Raw genomic sequence first — 7,500 nt, 5'->3', positions numbered from 1 at the left:
CACTGCACCTGCAGTCAATTTCAATAATTAGGATAGAAAACAAAAGGCCAAGCCCTGTAATACAACCGTAGGCATATAAGCAGAGGAAAATAAGTCAAAAGGCCCACAGCATTTGTTCATCTGGCATCGAAGGCTGCAAGTGTAAGGACCTCGTGGCGCAACGGTAGCGCGTCGGACTCCAGATCAGAAGGTTGCGTGTTCAAATCACGTCGGGGTCACTGCTTACCATTTTATTCCCCACTGAGTTCATATATATCATTTCGAAAACAAAGTCAAAAGAAAGCAACCTTGCATTGGCCGGGAATCGAACCCGGGCCTCCCGCGTGGCAGGCGAGAATTCTACCACTGAACCACCAATGCTTCACATGGTGTGTTCACAGCAAGAGCTCTGTCCAAGACAGTGGTCAGGTTCACACACTTAAATTGTACACATATGAACAAAGTGTGCGCAGCAGACATGATAACGCCAACGTTTCACATGATGATGGCAAGAATCAGATGCAGGAGACTATAAGTAATAATGTCTTTGCATTTGCTGAGGTCACTGGCTTGGTACTAGAGTTGTGGTTATCAGGGCATGATGGCAGGCTGCTCCTGACAGAAGTGGCTCACAGAATGCACCCGCCAGATCACCAGCACTATTGTGTTTCAGATCATGTCACTGAACTCTCCTCCTGGAAAATCCTTCCCACTGGCTTTGCCAGATTCTGTGTCCTCCCCAAAATGCTGGGGTGAAACGGGCAGAGTTCTGCGCCCTGCGCCCCTTTACGCGTCCCTAATGCCATCCCAACGCGCCCTGGTCGGGCTTAGATCACTGGAGCCTCTGGAGATCAAGAACTCCGGAAGCCTAGGGTCAGGCCTATTGCAGAGGCATCTTGTGCCTGGCCATTCCGGGATTGTTGTGTTTCAGGGCCTAGCCATCAATACTCCTGGGATTTCTTTCCAGGAGAACCCTCATGTCCCTGTCCTCCCACAAGCCCGAGCTTTTATGTAAAATAAAGTGTGCTCTGTGGGCCTTCCCCTATGTGCTCTCTGCCTAATCTCTTTCTCCCAAGCTGAGCTCTGCAGGTAAATGTATCTATCTGACTGAGGGGCTAGGGAGGGCCTTTCCCAGCAGTCTTACAAGCCAAGAGTTCAGAGAAAGCACCTGCTCTGGGAAGGAGACTCTGCTCACAGAGAAGACAAGTCCAACATAACACAGTGAAGATGGGATGGGCAAGACACACGCCTCACGGGCTGGTAGCACGCAAACAGAGGAGCAGGGAGCTACGCTAAGCAGGCAAGGAGAAAAGTCATGTATGAGTCTCATGCACTGTGACCGGTAGTAATACTGGCTCTAACACCATTAGACAGTAGTCTACACATCATAAATTACAACAGTAACAAGACACTAAGCAAATGACAAATGCTGTATGGCATAAAGACGCCTTATATAATACAAGCTCCAGGCAGGCGCACACATGTCAAGACATATATTGAGTCTCAGGAAATGTATACAGTCGATAGTCTCTGTGGTGCAATCGGTTAGCGCGTTCGGCTGTTAACCGAAAGGTTGGTGGTTCAAGCCCACCCAGGGACGTAGCCTTTTGTCTGCATGAAACACAGATACTTACCTTTGCTCTTTCCTGCGTGCGATCCTTTCCCTGAATAGTTCAATCCTCAGCGTTCTCACTGCACCTGCAGTCAATTTCAATAATTAGGATAGAAAACAAAAGGCCAAGCCCTGTAATACAACCGTAGGCATATAAGCAGAGGAAAATAAGTCAAAAGGCCCACAGCATTTGTTCATCTGGCATCGAAGGCTGCAAGTGTAAGGACCTCGTGGCGCAACGGTAGCGCGTCTGACTCCAGATCAGAAGGTTGCGTGTTCAAATCACGTCGGGGTCACTGCTTACCATTTTATTCCCCACTGAGTTCATATATATCATTTCGAAAACAAAGTCAAAAGAAAGCAACCTTGCATTGGCCGGGAATCGAACCCGGGCTTCCCGCGTGGCAGGCGAGAATTCTACCACTGAACCACCAATGCTTCACATGGTGTGTTCACAGCAAGAGCTCTGTCCAAGACAGTGGTCAGGTTCACACACTTAAATTGTACACATATGAACAAAGTGTGCGCAGCAGACATGATAACGCCAACGTTTCACATGATGATGGCAAGAATCAGATGCAGGAGACTATAAGTAATAATGTCTTTGCATTTGCTGAGGTCACTGGCTTGGTACTAGAGTTGTGGTTATCAGGGCATGATGGCAGGCTGCTCCTGACAGAAGTGGCTCACAGAATGCACCCGCCAGATCACCAGCACTATTGTGTTTCAGATCATGTCACTGAACTCTCCTCCTGGAAAATCCTTCCCACTGGCTTTGCCAGATTCTGTGTCCTCCCCAAAATGCTGGGGTGAAACGGGCAGAGTTCTGCGCCCTGCGCCCCTTTACGCGTCCCTAACGCCATCCCAACGCGCCCTGGTCGGGCACAGCCCTGGTCGGGCTTAGATCACTGGAGCCTCTGGAGATCAAGAACTCCGGAAGCCTAGGGTCAGGCCTATTGCAGAGGCATCTTGTGCCTGGCCATTCCGGGATTGTTGTGTTTCAGGGCCTAGCCATCAATACTCCTGGGATTTCTTTCCATGAGAACCCTCATGTCCCTGTCCTCCCACAAGCCCGAGCTTTTATGTAAAATAAAGTGTGCTCTGTGGGCCTTCCCCTATGTGCTCTCTGCCTAATCTCTTTCTCCCAAGCTGAGCTCTGCAGGTAAATGTATCTATCTGACTGAGGGGCTAGGGAGGGCCTTTCCCAGCAGTCTTACAAGCCAAGAGTTCAGAGAAAGCACCTGCTCTGGGAAGGAGACTCTGCTCACAGAGAAGACAAGTCCAACATAACACAGTGAAGATGGGATGGGCAAGACACACGCCTCACGGGCTGGTAGCACGCAAACAGAGGAGCAGGGAGCTACGCTAAGCAGGCAAAGAGAAAAGTCATGTATGAGTCTCATGCACTGTGACCGGTAGTAATACTGGCTCTAACACCATTAGACAGTAGTCTACACATCATAAATTACAACAGTAACAAGACACTAAGCAAATGACAAATGCTGTATGGCATAAAGACGCCTTATATAATACAAGCTCCAGGCAGGCGCACACATGTCAAGACATATATTGAGTCTCAGGAAATGTATACAGTCAATAGTCTCTGTGGCGCAATCGGTTAGCGCGTTCGGCTGTTAACCGAAAGGTTGGTGGTTCAAGCCCACCCAGGGACGTAGCCTTTTGTCTGCATGAAACACAGATACGTACCTTTGCTCTTTCCTGCGTGCGATCCTTTCCCTGAATAGTTCAATCCTCAGCGTTCTCACTGCACCTGCAGTCAATTTCAATAATTAGGATAGAAAACAAAAGGCCAAGCCCTGTAATACAACCGTAGGCATATAAGCAGAGGAAAATAAGTCAAAAGGCCCACAGCATTTGTTCATCTGGCATCGAAGGCTGCAAGTGTAAGGACCTCGTGGCGCAACGGTAGCGCGTCTGACTCCAGATCAGAAGGTTGCGTGTTCAAATCACGTCGGGGTCACTGCTTACCATTTTATTCCCCACTGAGTTCATAAATATCATTTCGAAAACAAAGTCAAAAGAAAGCAACCTTGCATTGGCCGGGAATCGAACTCGGGCCTCCCGCGTGGCAGGCGAGAAATCTACCACTGAACCACCAATGCTTCACATGGTGTGTTCACAGCAAGAGCTCTGTCCAAGACAGTGGTCAGGTTCACACACTTAAATTGTACACATATGAACAAAGTGTGCGCAGCAGACATGATAACGCCAACGTGTCACATGATGATGGCAAGAATCAGATGCAGGAGACTATAAGTAATAATGTCTTTGCATTTGCTGAGGTCACTGGCTTGGTACTAGAGTTGTGGTTATCAGGGCATGATGGCAGGCTGCTCCTGACAGAAGTGGCTCACAGAATGCACCCGCCAGATCACCAGCACTATTGTGTTTCAGATCATGTCACTGAACTCTCCTCCTGGAAAATCCTTCCCACTGGCTTTGCCAGATTCTGTGTCCTCCCCAAAATGCTGGGGTGAAACGGGCAGAGTTCTGCGCCCTGCGCCCCTTTACGCGTCCCTAACGCCATCCCAACGCGCCCTGGTCGGGCACAGCCCTGGTCGGGCTTAGATCACTGGAGCCTCTGGAGATCAAGAACTCCGGAAGCCTAGGGTCAGGTCTATTGCAGAGGCATCTTGTGCTTGGCCATTCCGGGATTGTTGTGTTTCAGGGCCTAGCCATCAATACTCCTGGGATTTCTTTCCATGAGAACCCTCATGTCCCTGTCCTCCCACAAGCCCGAGCTTTTATGTAAAATAAAGTGTGCTCTGTGGGCCTTCCCCTATGTGCTCTCTGCCTAATCTCTTTCTCCCAAGCTGAGCTCTGCAGGTAAATGTATCTATCTGACTGAGGGGCTAGGGAGGGCCTTTCCCAGCAGTCTTACAAGCCAAGAGTTCAGAGAAAGCACCTGCTCTGGGAAGGAGACTCTGCTCACAGAGAAGACAAGTCCAACATAACACAGTGAAGATGGGATGGGCAAGACACACGCCTCACGGGCTGGTAGCACGCAAACAGAGGAGCAGGGAGCTACGCTAATCAGGCAAAGAGAAAAGTCATGTATGAGTCTCATGCACTGTGACCGGTAGTAATACTGGCTCTAACGCCATTAGACAGTAGTCTACACATCATAAATTACAACAGTAACAAGACACTAAGCAAATGACAAATGCTGTATGGCATAAAGACGCCTTATATAATACAAGCTCCAGGCAGGCGCACACATGTCAAGACATATATTGAGTCTCAGGAAATGTATACAGTCAATAGTCTCTGTGGCGCAATCGGTTAGCGCGTTCGGCTGTTAACCGAAAGGTTGGTGGTTCAAGCCCACCCAGGGACGTAGCCTTTTGTCTGCATGAAACACAGATACGTACCTTTGCTCTTTCCTGCGTGCGATCCTTTCCCTGAATAGTTCAATCCTCAGCGTTCTCACTGCACCTGCAGTCAATTTCAATAATTAGGATAGAAAACAAAAGGCCAAGCCCTGTAATACAACCGTAGGCATATAAGCAGAGGAAAATAAGTCAAAAGGCCCACAGCATTTGTTCATCTGGCATCGAAGGCTGCAAGTGTAAGGACCTCGTGGCGCAACGGTAGCGCGTCTGACTCCAGATCAGAAGGTTGCGTGTTCAAATCACGTCGGGGTCACTGCTTACCATTTTATTGCCCACTGAGTTCATATATATCATTTCGAAAACAAAGTCAAAAGAAGGCAACCTTGCATTGGCCGGGAATCGAACCCGGGCATCCCGCGTGGCAGGTGAGAATTCTACCACTGAACCACCAATGCTTCACATGGTGTGTTCACAGCAAGAGCTCTGTCCAAGACAGTGGTCAGGTTCACACACTTAAATTGTACACATATGAACAAAGTGTGCGCAGCAGACATGATAACGCCAACGTTTCACATGATGATGGCAAGAATCAGATGCAGGAGACTATAAGTAATAATGTCTTTGCATTTGCTGAGGTCACTGGCTTGGTACTAGAGTTGTGGTTATCAGGGCATGATGGCAGGCTGCTCCTGACAGAAGTGGCTCACAGAATGCACCCGCCAGATCACCAGCACTATTGTGTTTCAGATCATGTCACTGAACTCTCCTCCTGGAAAATCCTTCCCACTGGCTTTGCCAGATTCTGTGTCCTCCCCAAAATGCTGGGGTGAAACGGGCAGAGTTCTGCGCCCTGCGCCCCTTTACGCGTCCCTAATGCCATCCCAACGCGCCCTGGTCGGGCTTAGATCACTGGAGCCTCTGGAGATCAAGAACTCCGGAAGCCTAGGGTCAGGCCTATTGCAGAGGCATCTTGTGCCTGGCCATTCCGGGATTGTTGTGTTTCAGGGCCTAGCCATCAATACTCCTGGGATTTCTTTCCAGGAGAACCCTCATGTCCCTGTCCTCCCACAAGCCTGAGCTTTTATGTAAAATAAAGTGTGCTCTGTGGGCCTTCCCCTATGTGCTCTCTGCCTAATCTCTTTCTCCCAAGCTGAGCTCTGCAGGTAAATGTATCTATCTGACTGAGGGGCTAGGGAGGGCCTTTCCCAGCAGTCTTACAAGCCAAGAGTTCAGAGAAAGCACCTGCTCTGGGAAGGAGACTCTGCTCACAGAGAAGACAAGTCCAACATAACACAGTGAAGATGGGATGGGCAAGACACACGCCTCACGGGCTGGTAGCACGCAAACAGAGGAGCAGGGAGCTACGCTAAGCAGGCAAAGAGAAAAGTCATGTATGAGTCTCATGCACTGTGACCGGTAGTAATACTGGCTCTAACACCATTAGACAGTAGTCTACACATCATAAATTACAACAGTAACAAGACACTAAGCAAATGACAAATGCTGTATGGCATAAAGACGCCTTATATAATACAAGCTCCAGGCAGGCGCACACATGTCAAGACATATATTGAGTCTCAGGAAATGTATACAGTCAATAGTCTCTGTGGCACAATCGGTTAGCGCGTTCGGCTGTTAACCGAAAGGTTGGTGGTTCAAGCCCACCCAGGGACGTAGCCTTTTGTCTGCATGAAACACAGATACGTACCTTTGCTCTTTCCTGCGTGCGATCCTTTCCCTGAATAGTTCAATCCTCAGCGTTCTCACTGCACCTGCAGTCAATTTCAATAATTAGGATAGAAAACAAAAGGCCAAGCCCTGTAATACAACCGTAGGCATATAAGCAGAGGAAAATAAGTCAAAAGGCCCACAGCATTTGTTCATCTGGCATCGAAGGCTGCAAGTGTAAGGACCTCGTGGCGCAACGGTAGCGCGTCTGACTCCAGATCAGAAGGTTGCGTGTTCAAATCACGTCGGGGTCACTGCTTACCATTTTATTCCCCACTGAGTTCAAACATATCATTTCGAAAACAAAGTCAAAAGAAAGCAACCTTGCATTGGCCGGGAATCGAACCCGGGCCTCCCGCGTGGCAGGCGAGAATTCTACCACTGAACCACCAATGCTTCACATGGTGTGTTCACAGCAAGAGCTCTGTCCAAGACAGTGGTCAGGTTCACACACTTAAATTGTACACATATGAACAAAGTGTGCGCAGCAGACATGATAACGCCAACGTTTCACATGATGATGGCAAGAATCAGATGCAGGAGACTATAAGTAATAATGTCTTTGCATTTGCTGGGGTCACTGGCTTGGTACTAGAGTTGTGGTTATCAGGGCATGATGGCAGGCTGCTCCTGACAGAAGTGGCTCACAGAATGCACCCGCCAGATCACCAGCACTATTGTGTTTCAGATCATGTCACTGAACTCTCCTCCTGGAAAATCCTTCCCACTGGCTTTGCCAGATTCTGTGTCCTCCCCAAAATGCTGGGGTGAAACGGGCAGAGTTCTGCGCCCTGCGCCCCTTTACGCGTCCCTAATGCCATCCCAACG

At 49.0% G+C, this 7,500-nt stretch overlaps 14 non-coding genes across 14 annotated transcripts; 9 read left to right on the top strand and 5 right to left on the bottom strand.

The window, feature by feature from the left end:
* The first annotated feature begins 146 nt into the window (after positions 1–146).
* Positions 147–218, top strand: TRNAW-CCA (transfer RNA tryptophan (anticodon CCA)). Its single transcript has one exon. It is a non-coding gene; the product is annotated as a tRNA-Trp (tRNA).
* A 71-nt stretch (positions 219–289) lies between these two features.
* TRNAG-GCC (transfer RNA glycine (anticodon GCC)) lies at positions 290–360 on the bottom strand. The gene has a single exon. It is a non-coding gene; the product is annotated as a tRNA-Gly (tRNA).
* Positions 361–1,505: 1,145 nt separating this feature from the next.
* TRNAN-GUU (transfer RNA asparagine (anticodon GUU)) lies at positions 1,506–1,579 on the top strand. Its single transcript has one exon. It is a non-coding gene; the product is annotated as a tRNA-Asn (tRNA).
* A 236-nt stretch (positions 1,580–1,815) lies between these two features.
* Positions 1,816–1,887, top strand: TRNAW-CCA (transfer RNA tryptophan (anticodon CCA)). Its single transcript has one exon. It is a non-coding gene; the product is annotated as a tRNA-Trp (tRNA).
* Positions 1,888–1,958: 71 nt separating this feature from the next.
* On the bottom strand, positions 1,959–2,029 carry TRNAG-GCC (transfer RNA glycine (anticodon GCC)). Its single transcript has one exon. It is a non-coding gene; the product is annotated as a tRNA-Gly (tRNA).
* A 1,161-nt stretch (positions 2,030–3,190) lies between these two features.
* TRNAN-GUU (transfer RNA asparagine (anticodon GUU)) lies at positions 3,191–3,264 on the top strand. The gene has a single exon. It is a non-coding gene; the product is annotated as a tRNA-Asn (tRNA).
* Positions 3,265–3,500: 236 nt separating this feature from the next.
* TRNAW-CCA (transfer RNA tryptophan (anticodon CCA)) lies at positions 3,501–3,572 on the top strand. The gene has a single exon. It is a non-coding gene; the product is annotated as a tRNA-Trp (tRNA).
* A 71-nt stretch (positions 3,573–3,643) lies between these two features.
* On the bottom strand, positions 3,644–3,714 carry TRNAG-GCC (transfer RNA glycine (anticodon GCC)). Its single transcript has one exon. It is a non-coding gene; the product is annotated as a tRNA-Gly (tRNA).
* Positions 3,715–4,875: 1,161 nt separating this feature from the next.
* On the top strand, positions 4,876–4,949 carry TRNAN-GUU (transfer RNA asparagine (anticodon GUU)). The gene has a single exon. It is a non-coding gene; the product is annotated as a tRNA-Asn (tRNA).
* A 236-nt stretch (positions 4,950–5,185) lies between these two features.
* On the top strand, positions 5,186–5,257 carry TRNAW-CCA (transfer RNA tryptophan (anticodon CCA)). The gene has a single exon. It is a non-coding gene; the product is annotated as a tRNA-Trp (tRNA).
* Positions 5,258–5,328: 71 nt separating this feature from the next.
* Positions 5,329–5,399, bottom strand: TRNAG-GCC (transfer RNA glycine (anticodon GCC)). Its single transcript has one exon. It is a non-coding gene; the product is annotated as a tRNA-Gly (tRNA).
* Positions 5,400–6,544: 1,145 nt separating this feature from the next.
* On the top strand, positions 6,545–6,618 carry TRNAN-GUU (transfer RNA asparagine (anticodon GUU)). The gene has a single exon. It is a non-coding gene; the product is annotated as a tRNA-Asn (tRNA).
* A 236-nt stretch (positions 6,619–6,854) lies between these two features.
* Positions 6,855–6,926, top strand: TRNAW-CCA (transfer RNA tryptophan (anticodon CCA)). Its single transcript has one exon. It is a non-coding gene; the product is annotated as a tRNA-Trp (tRNA).
* Positions 6,927–6,997: 71 nt separating this feature from the next.
* Positions 6,998–7,068, bottom strand: TRNAG-GCC (transfer RNA glycine (anticodon GCC)). The gene has a single exon. It is a non-coding gene; the product is annotated as a tRNA-Gly (tRNA).
* Positions 7,069–7,500: the final 432 nt, after the last annotated feature.

Source organism: Lissotriton vulgaris, chromosome 1_1 (assembly GCF_964263255.1).
Source record: "Lissotriton vulgaris chromosome 1_1, aLisVul1.2, whole genome shotgun sequence".
Lineage (NCBI taxonomy): Eukaryota > Metazoa > Chordata > Amphibia > Caudata > Salamandridae > Lissotriton > Lissotriton vulgaris.
The sequence above is the reverse complement of the archived record's forward strand: the minus strand, read 5'-3'. Positions and strand labels throughout refer to the sequence as shown.